General features: G+C 46.4%; 1 pseudogene; it reads left to right on the top strand.

Annotated features, from left to right (window-relative positions):
- The first annotated feature begins 3,695 nt into the window (after positions 1–3,695).
- LOC105496502 (spermidine synthase pseudogene) lies at positions 3,696–4,582 on the top strand (annotated as a pseudogene).
- Positions 4,583–15,225: the final 10,643 nt, after the last annotated feature.

Here is a 15,225-nt window from a genome sequence, read left to right as displayed (position 1 = left end):
TAACAAAAACAAACACAAAAGAGAGAGGGCCAAATGAAACATGTCTGTTGGTGAGGGCACTAATCTGCAAGGGCCGTTATAACCTGGTACCCTGGACTGGGCCCTTTGACAGCAGAAACATATCGTTCTGTAGTTCTGGAGGCCAGGAGTCTGAGATGAAGGTGGCAGTGGGGTTGGTTCCTTCTGAGGACTGTGAGGGAATGTTGTGTTCCACGCCTCTCTTCTTGGCTTGTAGGTGGGCCATCTTCTCCTTGCATCTTTCCTCTATGTGTGTTTCTGTGCCCAAGTTTGTTTGCTTTCTTTCTTTCTTTCTTTCTTTCTTTCTTTCTTTCTTTCTTTCTTTCTCTTTCTTTCTTTCTTTCTTTCTTTCTTTCTTTTTCTTTTTCTTTCTCTCTTTCTCTTTCTTTCTCCTTCCTTCCTTCCTTCCTTCCTTCCTTCCTTCCTTCCTTCCTTCCTTCCTTCCTTCCTTCCTTCCTTCCTTCCTTCCTTCTCTCTCTTTCTTTCTTCTTTCTTTTCTTTCTTTCTTCTTTCTCTTTCTTTCTTCTTTTTTTTAATGAGGTCACTGGTCATATTCTATAAAGGCCCACCCTAATCACCTCATTTTACTTTTTTTTTGTTTGACTTTTATTTTTTTTTTGACAATCTCACTCTGTTGTCCAGGCTGGAGTGCAATGGCATGATCTCGGCTCACTGCGACTTCTGCCTCCCAGGTTCAAGCGATTCTCCAGGCTCAGCCTCCTGAGTAGCTGGGATTACAGGTGCGCACCACCACGTCCAGCTAATTTTTTGTATTTTTAGTAGAGACAGGGTTTAACCAAGTTGGCCAGGCAGGTCTCAAACACCTCAGGTGATCCGCCTGCCTCGGCCTCCTAAAGTTCGGGGATTACAGGCGTGAGCCACGGTGCCCGGCCCTCATTTTACTTTGATTACCTCTGCAAAGAAGGTCACATTCTGAGGTACTGGAGGTTAGGATTCCAAGAAAGGAATATTGAAAGGGACACAGTTCAACCCAGGACAGTGAGACATGTGGAAAGGGCCCCAGGTCACGGCTGCTGGAGGATCCGGGGCTAATGAGCAGCTAAAGGAAAGAAGGGCTGGAGAAGAGTAGATTCCCACAGGCCTGGGTGCCCTCCCATTTAGGAAGCCTGCCGCAGAAGTGCCTATGTGGGAGCCTTGAAATGCACCTTTCTGGCCCAGGCCAACGGCTGTGCTATTGTGATGATGTGTGAACCGGAAAACACCCACTGGTGTGCCAGTGACACAGCTCACAGACCCGAGACCGTCCTCTCCTCCCATAAGTGAGTCAGCGAGTTTCAGGATCAGAGCAACGGGACAGGTGACAGGTCAGGGATGTCCCCTCTGCACAGTTCCCAGGGTGTCCAGGGCGGATTAGCTGGGCAGCGAGATCACAGAGCAACCAGGCCCTAAACTGCTCCAATGAGGAGGCAGGACTTTTCCTCCCTGCCCTTTTCAAACTTGCTGTGGTGGATTCCTTTTTTTAGTTTGGGGAAGATTGATGATTTCATTATTTGTGGCACTCAGCAATAAATCCCAGAGTCGCAGCTAAAGTGAGCTCTTTCCCCTCGCTGCATTTTCCGCTCTGTTATTCATCATGTTTAATCATTCACTTACCTCAGACCGCTGCCGGCCTTGGGGAGGGCAGGGTATTATGGACTTGGGACAGTTTTACACTTCAGAGGCTGAGGGGAGGGGACTGCGTTAGGAAGGAACAGGGCTGGGGTGGGTGGGTCATGGCTCAGGGTGGGCGGGAGCCAATGAAGCTTCAACAGAGGCGACAGAATGATCAAGAAAGGGAAGTGACAGCAAAACCCTCCTGGGACCTCAAAGGCTGGACCTGTTTGCCAAGAAAATCTCTCATAAAAGGGGTGAGACTTAATGCCAAAAAGAAAAGGAGAGAAACGGCCGAAGGGTTCTCTGCCAAGGGAATGTTGAAGAATTTAATTCAAGATGAAATGTGCTCTTGTTTGTGTACAATTAATTTTCTCCCCAAATGAAAGGTTTTGTCTGTCACTCAAGTGTTTCAATAGCAACCGCGTAATTAAGGTAGCATGTGTCTCTTCAGTTTGGGAAGCGGCTGTTTGTGTTAACATGTTGGGGAAGGACACATTGCTTGGACTGGTTCCTGGGTCTAAGAAGGTAAAAAACAAAACAAAACAAAACAAAACAAAACACACAAAGAATGGAAGAAAACACCTCCAAACACAGCCTTGGCTCCCGCGGGGTTGATGTCATCCGGAAAATGTGAGCAGGACTTTCCCTGAGAACCAAGAGGCCTGGGCTTCCTGGGATGGTAGGCTGTGAGGAGAAGAACTAAGGACAGTTTCCAGAAACTCTAAAAACGGAATCATGAATTCAAATGCCTGCGGGGGCCAGGTAGGAGGTGTGTGTCCTGGAAGGGGTTGGCTGTAGTGTTTCAACACAAGTGTGTTTTGTTTGCATAGCACTACACGGGTGTGAATACTTTAGTTCCACCAAGGAGTATGCACTCTCATTTGTGCTGAAATTTATGGATCTCTTAACTCAACTTTCGTGGGTTTCTTTTTTTTTTTTTTTTGCTTTTAATAAAGAGATGGTGTATTACTTTTCTACTGCTGTGTAACAAATTGCCACAAATTTAGGGGTTTAACACAGCAACCATGTCTTATCTCACAGGTTTTCCAACATGATGTGACTGGGTTCTCCTCTGAGGGTCTGACCAGGCTAACATCAGGGTATCCGCCAGGCTGTGGTTCTTATCTGGGACTCAGGTCCTCTTTCAAGTTCCTTGGTGGTTGGTAGAATTCATTTCCTTCCCATGTTTTCCATGTGGTCCTCCCTATGTTCAAGCTGGCTATGGGGGGTGGAGTCCTACTCATGCTTTGAATCTCTCTGCCTTCCCTGTTGGCTTTTGAGGGTTCACATGATTATCCTGAGCCCACCTGGATAATCCAGGATAATCTTCCTATTTTAAGGTCAGCTGACTATTTAATCTTAATCACATCTACAGAGTCCCCTTTGTTCTGCAATATAACATCATAATGAAAGTCCCATCTGGTGGTGGAGGTTATGGAGACCAACTCAATGTTGAGAAGTGAAAAACCTGGTTAAAAAGAGACGAGAGATCTGAACAGACATTTTACCAAAGAAGATATCTGAGTGGCAGCCGAGTACATGAAAAGATGCTCAACGTCTTTGTTGATGCAAAGTAAAATCACCATGCGATGCCACGACACACCCAGTAGAACTGCTAAATCGAGAGAGACTGACAAGACCAAGTGTAGGCAAACATTTGGAGCAGACGGAACCCTCCTACATGATGGGTGGCCGTTCCAATGGTATCACCGCTGTGTCAAAACAGCTCCCAGTTTCTTACAAAGTTAAACACATACTTACTGTTTGACCCAGTGATCTCACTCCTCGCTATTTATCCAAAACAAATGAAAACATATGTCCACACATAGCAGCTTTATTCATCACAAAACAACACAGAGGCACATCACCCGGCGAGTGGGTAAACACACCAGTGTATGCAGTTACAATGGAATATGATACTACTCAACAGCAATGCAAAAGAAATGATTTACCACTAAAAGCAGCAGGAATGGAGTTCAAAAGTATGATGCAGCCGGTCCCAGTGTGCTGTGGCTCCACGTGGCCTGTAGTCCCAGGTCCGTGCCCCACATTGCCTGCCTGCCATGGAGCCTGACCCTAAGGGCCCTACTGCCCCCGGCCTCACTGCCATCCCCGAGGGCTGGTTCCACCAGACGTGCAGCCTGTGGTCCGGGCAGGCCTTGTCTCTGCTCCACGACCAGCACTCGCACTACCAGAACCTCCTTGTCTTCTGCAGTAAAACCTACAGCAATGTGCTGGTGTTGGATGGCATCATTCCGGGTACAGAGAGGGACGAGTTCTTCTGCCAGGAGATGGTAGCCATCCTGCCTCTCTGCAGCCACCCCAACCCACGAAAGCCACTCCAACCACGACCACTGTGGGCAGAGATGCGTGTCTTGCACAAAGTGGGGAAGCACCTCTGCCTGGAGTCTGTGGTCCAGTGTAACATTGACAAGGACGTCATCCAAGTCTCTCAGAAGTTCCTGCCAGGCACGGCCAGTTGCTACTCTAGTTCAAAGCTGACCCTTCATGTGGGTGACCGTTTTGAGTTCATGAAGCAGAACTAGGATGCCTTCGATGTTATCACTGACTTCTCAGACCACATGGGCCCGGCTGAAAGCCTCTTCAAGGAAGCCTATTGTCAGCGGATGAAGGTGGCCCTGGTGGAGGACGGCATTCTCTGCTGCCAGAGAGCGCGCCAGTGGCTGCACCTTCACCTCATAAGGAGATGCAGCAGTTCTGCCAGTTGCCGTGGTGGGCTACACCGACTGCATGGTCCCCATCTACCCCTGCGGCCAGACGGGCTTCATGCTGTGCAGCAGAACATGAGCACCCATGTCTGGGAGCCCGTGCAGCACCTGACACATCAGCAGGTGGGGCAGATGCAGCTGAAATGCCACAGCCAGACGCGCACCGCACAGCCTTTGTGCCGCCTGAATTTGCCTGCAAGGCCCTGAATGGTGTGAGCTGAGCCCCACTGCCACCACCAACACCACCTGGGACCTCGGACAAGGGAGTCTCCAGGGTGCATGGGTGCCTCCAGCCCTGGGCCAGACTTACCGCCGGCTCTCACCGATCAACCGAGTATTACAGGCCTCAGAATGCTGCCCGGCCTGCCCTGCTGGGTGGACTGTCTGTCTGTGTGTCTCTGTTGCTCTGTGTGGCATTCAGCCTCCAAGCCTATACCAGCTGTGCACAGCGCTGTCTCTCTCACTTCTGTTACCCTCTTCACTCACCAAACACATGTATTAACAACAACAACAACAACAACAACAACAACAACAACAACAAAATAGTATGTTTAGGAAGAAGCCAGGCACAATGTAGATTCCATTTGTATGCAATTCTAGAAAATTCAAAACAAAATTGACAAAGAGTACTGGTTGCCAGGGGCTGATAGTGGAGAGAAGAGATTGACTGCCAAGGGGCGAGAGAGAACATTTTTGGGATGAGGGAACATTCTGGATTACGATTGTTATGGTGGTTATTTATATGACTGCATACAATTGTCAAAACTCAACAAAATGTTCACTTAAAATTGGTGGCTTTTATTATATGCAAATTATACCCCCGTAGAACTGACATTATATCATTACTCTAATGGAAAAATCAGTGCTCCCTGCCAAAATTTCAGGCAGCTGTAAAAAGAAATGCATATATGTGGCTGGGCGCAGTGGCTCACTCCTGTAATCCCCACACTTTGGGAGGCCGGGGTGGGTGGATCACTTTGGGCTCAGGAGTTAGAAACTAGCCTGGGAAACATGTCAAAACCCCATCTCTACAAAAAATACAAAAATCAGTCAGGCATAGTGGCTTGTGCCTGTCGTTGCAGCTACTTGGGAGGCTAAGGCTGGAGGATTGCTTGAGCCTGGGAAGTGAAGGTTGAAGTGAGCTGAGATCTGAAGAGCCCCCTATTGCCCCCCATTGATGCCAAAGCTGTATAGATTGTGACTATGGAGGTATTTTTACGCATTGTAGAATCAGCTTAGTATGTGAAATGGTAGATGTTATTCGAGGGTGCGAGTCTAAACCCACAACTGGAGGTTTGTTCAGTGAGAAGTGATTGTACACATGGTCTGTCAAGTGGGACCACACTTTGTGCCTCCAGGACTTCGCACATACTGTTCCCTCTGCTGGGATTGCTCTTCCTGCGGCTCTTTGACCAGTCAGTTTCTTCTCTTTCTTGGGATTTTGGCATCAAAGCAGTCTCAGCAAAGCCCTCCCTGACCACCAGCCATGCTAATGCAGCCCCCGCCACAATTCCTCTCTGACTCAAAGCTATGCTCATGTTTTCTCGAAGTCTCTTCCTAACTAGCTTGTTTATTGATTTAACTTTTTTTTTTTTTTTTTTTCCCAGAGACAGCGTCTCACTCTATTTTCCAGTCTGGAGTACAGTGGTGTGATCACAGCTCATTGCAACCCTGAACTCCTGGCCTTAATAAAGGGATCCTCTCACCTCAGCCTTCTGAGTAGTTAGAACTACCCACGTGGTTGTTTTTTTTAATCTAAAATTTTTTTAAATTTATTTTTTGTAGAGATGGGGGTCTTGCTATGTTGTCCAGACTGGCCTGGAACTCCTGGCCTCAAACAATCTTCCTGCCTTGATTTTTCAAAGCACTGGGATTACAGGTGTGAGCCATTGTGTCTAGCTGCTGATTTAAATTCTTGAGTGTAGATTTTCTTCCCAACCAGACCATGAGCCCCATGAGGTTAAAGCCAGGTCTGGACCATCCCGTGCAGTTTCTCCACAGCCTTGAGTGGGAGCAGTCACAAAGCAGACTGGATCAATTTTCTATTGCAACGTAATAAATTGCCATAAACTTGGCAGCTTAAAACAATGTGCTTTTATGATCTCACAGTTTCTGGGGATGAGAAGTCTGGGCATGGCTTAGTCAGGCCCTCTGATCAAGGTCTCAAAGGCGGCAATCAGAGTGTTGGCTGGGGCTGGGGTCTCATTTGAGGCTTGGCTCCTCTCCTGTGGTGTTGGAAGAATTCATTTCCTTATAGCTATAGAACTCACAGCAGCTTGCTTCTTCAAGGACACTGGGAGAGCATGTCTCTGGCTTCAAATCTCTTCCTTCAAAAAGCCTGATACTCTCTTTTAAAGAGCTCACTTGATTAGGTCAGGCTCAACTGAGATAATCTCTCTTTGGATGAACTCAGGGTCAACTGATTAGGGACCTTAATTACATCTGCAAAGTTCATCTCTGCCACACAACATAATCTAATCACAGAAGTGAAATCTCATCCCCTCGACAAGTCCCACCTACATGCAAAGAGAGGGTGTTATACCGGATGTGTTCGCTCTGGGGATGGAAATCTTGCGGACCATCTAGAAAATTCTGCCTACAACATGGACTCTCTATACATTTGTTGAATGGATAAAACACCTGCCCTTCCAAATGCCTTCCTTTGTTTCAGATATTTCCTTTGCCAGGAGTTCTTTCCATCTTGCTGCCGACTTTGCTTGTCAAAATCTCCTTTATCCTCTGGCTCAGATTCCCTTCTCATTCATGACTTCCTCACTGTTTCAGGCAGACAAAGGTTAGGATTTACCTTCCTCACTACATATGTGAGGCCAGATGGTTTCTTAGTTGTAACATTCCTATGTAGAGACATACATGTACGTTTACATAAAAGGGATCACATGACTCCTGCTGGAGTGTGGACACTTTCGTCTTCTCCGCCCTTCCCCTCAATCTGCCCCTCCATCTCCAAATATAACTTGTATTAAAAAAAAAAACCCAGCATATCCTTCCATGTTTTCCTTTGTATTTCTATAACCCCATAACCCTGCAAAGCTCATTTCTTTCTCTAGAACTCCTTTCTCTTTTTCTCTGTTTCTCTCTCTCTCTCTCACACACACACACACAAAGGTATAAAAGGAACCTTTTTTTAAGGGAGAATGAGTCATTGTTTTGGAAAAATGGTATTGTATGACATACATTTTTCTGCATCTTGATTTTCTCACTCAATATCTTGTAGGAATATCTTCAAGTCATCTTGTATAGTTCCAAATTAAAGTTAGTTCCTTACAACAGATGTGCATTATGTCACGAAGTTTATATACTCACAAAGTACTTAGCCATTCCCTTAGTAATGGGAATTTGTTTGCTTCTGGTTCTGCACCACTATGAACGACGTTGCAGTAAAAGTATCTTCGTACATTTTGGTACAAATAGGATGGATTTTCAACGGTTCAAGAGCTGGGTGCATACACAGGGTATATGCACTTTTAACAATTTTACTAAATGCTGCCAGATTGCCTTCAGAAGAGATTGTATATTCCACATTTCTACTAGACTGTAGGAAAGTATATTTTCCCCACAGCCCAGCTGCAATAGGATTTATGGTACTTTTACATTTTTGCCAGTGTGCTAGGCATAACTTAGAGTTGAATATGAAATTTCTTGAATGCTGAGGAATTCAAACATCTTTTCTTTTCCTTTACTTTCTTCTTTTCCTTTTTCTTCCTTCCTCCCTCTTTCCCTCCCATCTTTCCTTAATTTTCTTTTTTTAATATTGAGATTTGCTCTTCTGGAAACGGTCTCTTTATAACCTTTGCCTCTTTCTGGTTAGTTTGTAAGAGCTCTCTGCATGTAATAGAAATTAACCCTTTATCTTATCATTTGCTTTACAATAATTTTGCAGATTTATAGTGTATATGTATATTTTATTTACATAATCTTACAATGTACAAAATTTTAATATTCAAATATGCTTTTTTTTTCTTTTATTGCTTCAGGATTTCCATTCTTGGTTTGTAAGATATCCCTAACCTTTAGATTATATCTGTAGAATCCTAGATTTTCTTGCAAAATTTTAATTTTACTTCATACAATGAAGTCTTCAACTTGTTAGAATTTAGCTTCATAGAAGACATGAGATAGGGATGCATTTTAGTTTCAGCCTTAATTTTCTGGCAAATAGGAAACCAGTTGTTCTGGCATCATTTGCTAAACAAGTTATCCTTTTCCTATGCAAATGAATTCCTGTCTTAAGTTACCTGGTGGTTTCTCGAGAGCTCAGCGAGCATTGTGAATGTTGGGTATAAGTTTTGTTTTCTCTCTAACCAGCTTGAGTGAACAGAACATCCTGGGGTGCCTCTGTTTAGTTTGTTTACTCATTCATTTGACATTAGTTGTCATCTATTATGTAAAAAGTATATGAACAGTATATAAAAAGAAAACAGACATCCCGGGTGTTGTGTGTGCCTCCCTACACCCCCCAAATCCACACTATGGCTTACTAGGCACTGGATTCCAGCTGTGGGTTACATCTGGAGAGCCCCCTATTGCCCCCCACAGATGACCAAAGCTGTATAGATTGTGACTATGAAGATATTTGTTATGCATTGCAGAATCAGCTTAATATGTGAAATGGGCTAAAAAACATGCTCATTCTATGTCCTCAAGGTCTTTTTTGTTGAATACGAGATATAAGAAAAGTATAGGAGGTCTTTGTCAACCAGGAAAAATAGTCCCTTAAAGTCAATTTACTTAAGACAGGGACACCATATTTCAAAATAAAGAGTGGGAAAAGTGACTGAGACTTCATCTTGAATAGTCAAATGAAAAGTTTTAGAGAAAGTGTATTTCTTATCTCTAACAAAATTGATGCTATAATTGCAACGAAGGGAGGCGTTGATTTGGGGCTATCGTTTTCCTATAAATCCCCTGCACTTCATGTTTAATGTTCACAGTTCTATAAAAGAAATTCGGCTTTGCAAAATATTTCATAGCTCATTCATTTCCATGAAGGACTCAATTCTTTTGTACACAAATAATTCTCTTTTTAAGTACCCATCAGGTAGTGTGTCGTTAACTGGTGTAATTGCCATGTCTTCATGTGCCCATGGCTTCGTGAGCTGTTCTCACTAATTTCACTTTCATGAAATTCAAGAAATCCCATTGTCTTTGCAAGATGTGCATTTCCATTTGGCACTGGTTTTCATCTACTTGCGTTATGTGCACAGATGTTTTCATGTCACCCTCAGGAAGCCTGGCCTCTGAGGACCTGTTGGGGCTGGCACAGGGGAGACAAGTGCAGCTGAGACTGCAGAGGTGGATTTTGGAGATGAATGTGATAAGCAGCCAGTTCATTAGTGAACTCTTGGACTGTGATGGCGTCATCTCTCTATGCTACTTTGTAATAACCGTGGGGACTCCATTCATAAAGATTTGGACCATATGAACGCCTTTATACAAAATCTATAATCTGCAAAATAGGAGATAAATATTGCTGGAACACTCTGGGAGTTCTGAGAGGCGAGTGGTTACGGCTGGGTGGGAGGCTCATGGGGAACTGGTGACGGGGTTTGCAGGAGTGGCAGCAGCCAGCTAAGTGGTTCTTGAGGGATGAGTTGAGTTTGGCTGTGCAGAGGGCATTCTAGCCAAAGGGAACAGCATGAGCAGATGCAGAGAGGAAGACACGAAGAGCAACATACGGGTCTCCTTTCAAGGAAGGATTTGCTGCTGGGCTGCAGTGGCATATGGTCAGCAGACGGTCTCCAGCTGGCAGCTGGAACCGCCTGTACCGTAATCAGCGTCTCCCCCTGCCTGGCCTGACCCCCACTTCCTTTCACAAGTGTTGATCCCTAAAAACAACTCCCACTGAAAACTCCATCTCAGTCTCTGCTTCTGGAAGCCCCAGCCTGAGGCAAGAGCAATGGGTTGGTGTGGGGGCTACCGTGGGGGATCCACGTGGTCCAGTTCCAACAGCAGGAGTCCCCACCTGGTTCCAGGTTTTCATCCTTAAGCCCATGCATTCCTCAGATCGAGGGGTTCCACGGTTGATGAAAAGTATCATGTGTCATGTTTTGGGGATTTTGATGTGATTTGCCTGTAACATCAGGAGTAGCCTTTTATTTTTTATTTTTAAATGCTTATTTCTGTGCCCAACCCAGACCTTTAACTGATGTCCAGGTTCATGCATTCAGCTATGGTTGGGCTCTCTCCAACTCAAATAGTCGTGGGTTTCCCTCGCCGCCTCCTCCCTGCATCCCCCACCTCCATGATGGCCCCTCTTCCCGCCCAGGTGCTCAGGCCGGCATGGCCAGCTCCTCTCCTCCCCGACACCCATCCTCTGACCGCTCAGCACCTCTGTCCATCTGCTGTCCACATGGACCGATTCCTGCACTCTGGCCTCCTGTCTTCTCCTGCAGCAGTCCCGGCCTGGCTGCTCTTGGAGGATGATCACACCGCGGCCCTCCCTGGTCTCCCTGCTTAACCTCCACTGTAGTCTATTCTATTCAACGGTTCAGATCAGCCACACCCTGCACCAAGCCCAGGTCTCCAGCCTTGCTCTGTGCAACCACAGCCTTTCCTCGGTCAACCAGTCAACAGGGCCCTGAGCCTCTGGTGCCTTCCACTTGTTGGTCTCTTTCCTGCTTCTCTCCCATGTCCCCTCGCTCTGTTCAAGCCAGAAGTTTCCCGCCTTGGGGTCTTACCCTCTGCCCCGTCTGCCCTGGGATGCTTCTCTCTGGGACATCTGCCAGCTGCACCCTCACTGCCTAGGCACCTGCTGCAAGGCCCCCTTCTCCGGGGGCTCCTCTGATGTCCATGAGCAATCACAGCCCCCGTCCGCCACCCCCTCCCTTCCCAGGTGCAGTGCACTTCCCTGAAGAACTTCCTGAAGCCAGGGGTCTCTGTCTGTTTTGTTCTTTGCTGTGGCCAGAGACTACAACTGTGCCTGCAGCACAGTTGGCCCTGCTTAAATATGCGCTGAGTGAGTGACGCCTCCTGGGTCTGCCTCTGCAGGCTTCTGAGATGGATATTTGGCATCTTTAAAGAACCCAGATCACCCCTGATTTGGCTGATGCAGACCCCAACTCCTGCTGCTTCTGGGCTGACTCCAAAGCCTGTTGCTGCTGTCTGTGGCCGAGTTGGTGCTCCCAATAGCAGCAGCTCCAGAGAGGGGTTCAGACCGCTGATAAAAGCTCCCATTACACTAGGTGTTTTTTCTGATCCTTCTGTACGGCTACCCTTTGATGTTGCAGTCATGAATCCTGATGGCAGAGCAACGATAATGGTCCCTATTACCCCCGGCGTCTCACTCAATAGAATGACCAAGAGCCCACAAATTGCTCCTGAGTGTACCTCTAGCAACATTTTTCTTTTTTTTGAAACGGTTCCACCTGGTTTGTTCAGGAGAAGAAACAACAGATATGTGTATTTTCATTTCTTCCTTTAGTGGAGGAGTCACAATTGTTTTGGAATTTGTCCAACTGCCCGAGACCCCGGTTACAGACTCTTGACCATCTGCCCCATCCTTGAAAGCAAAGCGTCCATCTCCACATCTCCAGCACCAGCACAGGGCCAGGCAGGAGATAGGGCTCAAAGCAAAGTGTGTCTGTGGGCCACCGGAGTGAGGTTAGATGGGAGCCCGGACCGCTGGCCTGCAGGAGGGCCCGAAGTCTGTGTGAGTGTGCTTCTTTCCCTGGGGGAGGTTCAGCCCCAATGCCGTGGCCAGGATTGCTGCAGAAGGAGCGTCCACCTGGCTCATCGCAGCCTGGAGTGAGGCTTGTAATGTCTCTTCCCCCTTCGTGCTGAGTTTGAGTTAGGTGCTTGGTTAAGGTGCTGGCCATCAGATTTCTCTGCTGTAAAGGATCCCTTTCCCTTTGAAATTGCCAAATAACATGTGTGGTGATATTTTGGGACCTTGTGGACACGCTGTTTGTCAAAATCTTTCCCTCAGTGTTTTGCATCCACTGATGGTCTACATACAATGATTACATTGGAGGTTGCAAATGGTCTTATACATTTACCAGCCGGCCTTCCTCCAGGAAGAACGGTCCCTTCTCTCAGTCACTCTTTTCAGTATGGTTATGGACTCAGGGATTCTTTTTCACTCCGTGCATTCACAGCCACCGCTGAAACTGTTTTATGTTCTTACATTCCTACATCTGGCCAGTAGGAGCCCCATTCTTCCAGCTTCTATTTTGTGACTTGTTCTGATTGTCCCCCTTTGAGGACTTTCTGATTTTCTGGTACAAGATGAAATCTTAACAACATGTCAATATCATGAGAAACAAACGAGGAGGGTGCACTGTTCTAGGAGATGGGTCATGACAACCAAAGATAATGCATGATCATCCATCGGATCCCAGAATGAGGAAAAAAAGTTCTAAATTTGGACTGTATAAGCCAGGGGGGTGTACAATCTTTTGGCTTCCTCGGGCCACACTGGAAGAAGAAGAATTGTCTTGGGCCGCACATAAAATACACTAACACTAACAATAGCGGATGAGTTTTTTTAAATTGCCAAAAAAAACTCATAATATTTTAAGAAAGAAATTTGTGTTGGGCTGCATTCAAAGCCATCCTGGGCCACATGTGGCCTGCAGGCCGTGGGCTGGACAAGCTTGGTATAAGCTATATTTCTACATCAACATTACATTATTGGAGGTGAAAATGGTTTGGAGACTCTGTAGATCTTTTTTTTTTTTTTTTGCTCTTGTTCACCAGGCTAGAGTGCAATGGTGTGATCTTGGCTCACTGCAACCTCCACCTCCTGGGTTCAAGTGATTCTCCTGCCTCAGCCTCCCAAGTAGCTGGGACTACAGGCATGAGCCACCATGCCTGTCTAATTTTGTATTTTTGGTAGAGGCAGCATTTCTCCATGCTGGTCAGGCTGGTCTCGAACTCTCAACCTCAGGTGATCCGCCTGCCTTGGCCTCCCAAAGTGCTGGGATTACAGGTGTGAGCTACCGTGCCCAACCTTGTAATACTTTTTTAAAAATTATTTTTAAATTATTTATTTATTTGTTTATTTTTTTGAGACAGAGTCTTGCTCTGTCGCCCAGGCCAGAGTGCAGGGGCGTGATCTCGGCTCACTGTAAGCTCCACCTCCCGGGTTCACGCCATTCTCCTGCCTCAGCTTCCCAAGTAGCTGGGACTACAGGCGCCTGCCACCATGCCCAGCTAATTTTTTGTATTTTTAGTAGAGACAGGGTTTCACCGTGTTAACCAGGATGGTCTCAATCTCCTGACCTTGTGATCCGCCTGCCTCGGCCTCCCAAAGTGCTGGGATTACAGGCATGAGCCACCGCGCCCGGCCAGATCATTTTGTAAGAACACATACACTGAAGTGTTTAGGTAAGAAATATGTTATTTGTGCCATACTTCTGAGTGGTTTACCCAGAAAACGTGAGTAAAATACACATACATGTTATAAATAATACACACAGAGACGGAAGCCAGCATGCTGCAGTGTTGCCAGCTGCTGACTGAAAAGAAGAGAAGGTGGTATGCGGGCATTCACTGCACTACCATTCAAACTTTTGTTGTTTTTTTTTTTTGAGATGCAATCTCGCTCTTTACCCCAGCCAGGCTGCATTGAAGTGGCAGGATCTCGGCTCACTGCAACCTCCATCCCCCCGGGTTCAAGTGATTTTCCTACCTCAGCCTCCTGAGTAGCTGGGATTACAGGCATGAGCCACCACGCCCCAGCTAATTTTGTGTATTTTTAGTAAAGATGGGGTTTTGCCATGTTGGCCAGGCTGGTCTCGAACTCCTGACCTCGGGTGATCTACCCTCCTCGGCCTCCCAAAGTGCTAGTATTACAGGTGGGACCCACCACGCCCGGCCAAAAGTTTTCTATAGCTTTAACATTTCTCCAAATAGTAAGTTGGAGAAAATAAAAATAAAATCAAATAAATCAGACAAGAAACACATATTGAGGTTGGAGACAAACCTTTGGCCCTTTGACTGCTCTGTAAATACATCTCCTATCACTGCTGCCTGTGTGAGCTATTGAAAGCAGATACTTTTTTTTTTTTTTTTCCCTGACTGAAGGATAAATGTGGACAGGCTGAAAAGCAATTGTCTCTCTGTCACTCAGGAGAAGGATAATAAGGCAAAGAGGAGGGAGGAAGGAAAGGAGGGAAAGAAAAAAATGAAGGAAAGGTGGGAGGCAGGATGGAAGGAAATGATTTATTGATTAGCATGTCTGAACCAGGCACTGTGTTAGGTACTTGCTTTTACATTATTCATCTCCTTCCAATGACAACCTTTAAGAGACAAGAAAATCAGGGCTAAGAGAAGCCAGAAACCTGTCCCTTGGCCACAAAATAAACACTGGGCATCTCAAATAATGATATTCAGCAAAGAAATATGATTAAGCTAATTAGCCCTAAGGTGATATTGGTGGAAAGCTTCCTGGATATAGAGATTTAAAAAATCCTTGGCTGGGCATGGCGGCTCATGCCTATAATCGCAGCACTTTGGGAGGCCTAGGCTTGAGCCCAGGAGTTTGAGACCAGCCTGGGCAACATAGTGAGACTCTGTCTCAAAATAAGAAAGTAGGCCGGGCGCGGTGGCTCAAGCCTGTAATCCCAGCACTCTGGGAGGCCGAGGCGGGCGGATCACGAGGTCAGGAGATCGAGACCATCCTGGCTAACACAGTGAAACCCCGTCTCTACTAAAAAAAATACAAAAAACTAGCCGGACGAGGTGGCGGGCGCCTGTAGTCCCAGCTATTCGGGAGGCTGAGGCAGGAGAATGGCGTAAACCCGGGAGGCGGAGCTTGCGGTGAGCTGAGATCCGGCCACTGCACTCCAGCCCGGGCGACAGAGCGAGACTCCGTCTCAAAAAAAAAAAAAAAAAAAAGAAAGTT

Source organism: Macaca nemestrina, chromosome 15 (assembly GCF_043159975.1).
Source record: "Macaca nemestrina isolate mMacNem1 chromosome 15, mMacNem.hap1, whole genome shotgun sequence".
Lineage (NCBI taxonomy): Eukaryota > Metazoa > Chordata > Mammalia > Primates > Cercopithecidae > Macaca > Macaca nemestrina.
This window is presented reverse-complemented; position numbering and strand designations above follow the sequence as displayed.